Source organism: Mandrillus leucophaeus, unplaced genomic scaffold (assembly GCF_000951045.1).
Source record: "Mandrillus leucophaeus isolate KB7577 unplaced genomic scaffold, Mleu.le_1.0 Scaffold78, whole genome shotgun sequence".
NCBI classification, from domain to species: domain Eukaryota; kingdom Metazoa; phylum Chordata; class Mammalia; order Primates; family Cercopithecidae; genus Mandrillus; species Mandrillus leucophaeus.
The window spans coordinates 1,703,369-1,707,582 of record NW_012108474.1 but is presented as its reverse complement, the minus strand read 5'-3'; the positions used below and the strand labels follow the sequence as shown (position 1 = coordinate 1,707,582).

General features: G+C 53.8%; 1 protein-coding gene across 1 annotated transcript in view; it reads left to right on the top strand.

The window, feature by feature from the left end:
• The first annotated feature begins 284 nt into the window (after positions 1-284).
• CLCN7 (chloride channel, voltage-sensitive 7) overlaps positions 285-4,214 on the top strand; it is a 36,157-nt gene continuing 32,227 nt past the window's right edge. Inside the window, exon 1 of the mRNA XM_011966933.1 lies at positions 285-629. The gene's annotated coding sequence lies outside the window, so the exon portion shown is untranslated. The remainder of the gene's footprint in view (positions 630-4,214) is intronic.

Below are 4,214 nucleotides of genomic sequence, written 5' to 3'. Positions count from 1 at the left end.
AAGTATTCCCTTAAAAGTCCTTGTAAGCTTATTTATTTTTTTACATTTAATAACCGTGGATCCCCTGCTTATAAGCAGTTAAAAAGAATAGTCTATTGTGTACTTTCTCTGTGGCTGCCTAGGACACAGGCGCATGAAGCTGCTTCCTTCCTGCCGGAGACAGGCCCAGTGCCCTGTGCGAATGGTCTGCAGGGCCCCTGGGGCAGGAACAGTCACAAGGCTCGGACTTGAAGAGCACAAGATCCTCAGGCAGACGGACGGGTGGGGAAGGACAGAGGGAGTGTGTGTGTGGGATGCGCCGTGGAGCGTGGAGGTCAGCCCTGCTGCACAAATGAGCAGGCTTTGAATTTGGCTCATCTCTCGGGGAGCCCGTGGAAAGCTAGGACCCCATGCCTGAAGGATCCCCAGCCTTTCCCTGCAGGGAGACAGACTGGAGAGGTGGAGTCTAGAGGCTGAGGCGCCACCTCTTAGGCCAGGTGTCCTCGGAGGCCTTCGTGCACTTAGCACTGGACTCGTCGAGGGTCTCCTGCAAGGCCTGTAGCCTCCCTCTGCCTGGTTTTTCTGTCAGCGAAAACGTTAACGCACAGCGCTGAGCACGGCGCCTGTCGCAAACCACGCTCTGAAGAAACGTGAGTTGTGCCCGGTCGTGTTAAAACCAGCAACACGAGGGATTCGTGTTGGATGTGACTTTCCTGCCCAACTTCTTGAGCAGCTACTGGGTTTCTTGGTGCTGTTTTTCTAGGGGCGGGCCTGCTCTGACTGGTGGGCATGGTTCATAGGCTCAGGCACACCCCGGTGTGGCCGCAGATGGGGTTCTGTAAGCTGCCCTTGGGTTCAAGGCCTCCAGGGCTGTTCTGAGCTAAAATATCAACCCAGGCCATCGCCTGCTGACAGGACTGTTCCAGTGAACGTGAGAACTGGCCCTAGCTGCCTCCAGGCTCTTTGGGGTTTGTTGCAGGATTTTCAGGTTGGTTGGTGGCGTCATTGCCACCTCAGTGTGGGCACAGCTGGCCAAACACTATGAGGTGACTCCCTGGGCAGGGCAGACTGCGGAGTGGCTTGTTGGAGGCTGGGCACCAGCTGAAAGCCCAGGCCCTTCAGAGCTGCCTGTGGGTTGCTGTTCCTGTTCTCAGGCCTGTCTTGCTTCGTGTGGCGTAGTGGTGAATAGACCGAGCCAGTCGCTGCTCATCTGGTGGTGGTGGGACAGGGCGAGGGTGAGGTCAGCAAGCCCTGGCGGTGTGTGGGCGGCAGGAAGCAGAACTCCTTGAGAACTGAGAGAGGGAAAGCAGCTGGAGCCAGGAACACTTGGGTGTTGGAGACGGTGAGGGGAGGTGGGTATTTGCAGGACATCACTGGGAACTCATGTTGGGATGCTCCACCTAAGACCCTGGCAGGGCAGGGCAGGGGTCTGGGTTGGTGTGGGAGTGTGTCCTGCCTGGGAACCTGGAGCCAAAGACCACAGCCTGAGAGAGAGCTGTGGGCGCAGTGAGGCCGTGGGGGAGGGTCTGGGGTCGTCCCCAGTGGCCCCTGGAGCTCTGTTGTACTTGAGGAAGCGCCCCTTGGTTCTTTTCCGGCCTCCAGGAAGTCCTCTGCCTGCCTGGGAGGGTTCCCTGCTGCCCCCTGCCCCCCTGCCCGCCAGCATTGCTGTTTCTGTGTCTGTCTTGCTTTAGGTCTCTGCCTCAATGCCATGGGGACAGCACGTGTACAGCCAAGGCCTCTCCTTGGTCTCTGTGGCCTTTGTGTGTCACCTCGTTTCCTTTGACTGTAACCCCCACCCCCGCGGGGCAGCTGCTGGATCCTCTGTGCCTAGCGTCTAGCCTGGTCCTGGCAGAGGCCTGCTGAATGTTAGAACGCAGCGCAGGCCGAGCAGAGCAGCAAATGGTCTTTAATATTGCTTTAATGGTTTTTTTTTAATTGTGGTAAAAAAAAAAAAAAAAAGCACATGCCATAAATTTACCATTTTAAGCCAGGCATGGTGGTACACGCCTCTCACACCAGCTACTTGAGAGGCCAAGGCGGAAAGAGCGCTTGAGCCCAGAAGTTTGAGACTGCCTGGACAACATAGCCAGACCTTGTCTCTAAACAGTATTTTTTAAATGACCGTTTAATCATCTGTGAGTGCAGTCGGTAGGGTTGAGCATGCTCGTAGTGTTACGCAACCACCCCTTGCTGAACTGAAACCGCACCCATTCGGCGCTCTCCCTTCCTCCTGCCACCCAGCCCCCACGGTGCTGTGTGCCTCCGCGGACCTGGCAGCTCCAGGGACCTCATGCTAGTGGACCCCTGCGGGAGCTGTCCTTTTCTGACTGGCTTGTGTCACGGAGCATAATGTCCTCCGGCCTGTCGCGCTGCAGCACAAGTCGGTGTGTCATTCCCCTTTATGGCTGAATTATTCCAGCAGGGAGAGGCTGCATTTCCTTGATCCACTCATCCATCGGCGGACACCGGGTGCTTCCGCCTTTTGGTCATTGTGAACGGTGCCGCTGTGAACATGGTGTACAGATGGGACTTTCAGACACTGCGTTTTTATGTTTTTGGTTTTTGGTTTTTGGTTTGTTTTTGTTTTTTGACGGGGTCTCCCTTTGTCGCCCAGGCTGGAGTGCAGTGGTGTGATCTCAGCTCACCGTGACCTCTGCCTCTTGGGTTCAAGTGGTCCTCCTGCCTCAGCCTCCCAAGTAGCTGGGATTACAGGTGCCTGCCACCACGTATGGCTAATTTTTGTATTTTTAGGAGAGATGGGGTTTCACCATGTTGGCCAGGCTGGTCTTGAACTCCTGACCTCAAGTGATCCAGCTACCTTGGCCTCCCACAGTGCTGGGATTATAGGCATGAGCCACCTCACCTGATCCTGAGTTTTTTATGTATTCTGAATGTTAATCGCTTATCAGATATTAATTCCTTATCAGTTTGCAAATATTTTCTAATTTCATAGGTTACCTTTTGCTCTGTTGTTTTCTTTGATGTGTAGAAGTTTTAAAGTTTGGCCGGACACGGTGGCTCCCACCTGTAATCCCAGCACTTTGGGAGGCTGAGGCGGGCGAATCACAAGGTCAGGAGATGGAGACCATCCTGGCTAACACAATGAAACCCCGTCTCCACTAAAAAATACAAAAAAAAATTAGGCAGGCGTAGTGGCGGGCGCCTGTACTCCCAGCTTCTTGGGAGGCTGAGGCAGGAGAATGGTGTGAACCTGGGAGGTGGAGCTTGCAGTGAGCTGAGATCGCACCATTGCACTCCAGCCCGGGCAACAGAGTGAGACTCCGTCTCAAAAACAAAAAACCAAAAACCAAGAGTTTAAAAGTTTGATGTTGTTCCCCTTGTCTATACATTATTTTGACTTTTATGTATTTATTTGAGACAGAGTCTCACTCTGTTGCCCAGGCTGGAATATAGTGGCATGATCTCGGCTCACTGCATCCTCCACCTCCCAGGTTCAAGCAGTTCTCCTGCCTCAGCCTCCTGAGTAGCTGGGATCACAGGTGTGCACCCACCATGTCCGGCTAATTTTTTTTTTTTTTTTTTAAGTAGAGATGGGGTTTCTTCATGTTGGCCAGGCTGGTCTTGAACTCCTGACCTTAGGTGATCCGCCCGCCTCAGCCTCCCAAAGTGTTGGGATCACAGGCATCAGCCACTGTGCCCGGCTGTTTTTTGACATTTAAATTACTCTGGATTCACAGGAAGCTGTGAAGGTAGGACAGGGGGCTTGTGTACCCTTCACCGACTTTCCCCCAACGTTTCCCTCTCCGTAACAGCATGGCACCAAAACCGAGAGAGTGTCATTGGTACAAGGCATGTAGATCCGCCTAAGCGCCAGGAAGGGGGTGCAGGCCATTCTCAGATCCCTCTTTCTAGTCCCACCCACCCCAACCCTGGCGACCTGGCCTCCCCGCCGGCCCGAGTCCCGCCTCTCGGGGTGTTGGCTCAGGTGTTCCTGAGCCTGGCTGTTTTCAGTTCGTGTCCGGCTCTTGGGACTGTGCAAATTGCCGTGTGTGGCGGGAGTTTGAGGAACAGCATCTAGTGTTTAATTTATAAGAGCTTGCATTTAAAAAGAAAGTAACTGCACAAAATGCATCAGTAAATGTGAAGTAAGCGTCATGTGTTTCCATTACAAAAGCTACGTTCTCAAAGCCCTGGCAGAGTTAAGGAAAGAGATGCTGGGAAGGGAAGGCGCCAGGGCCCCATCCTTTCATTCCGGGCAGGGGCGGCTGATGCCC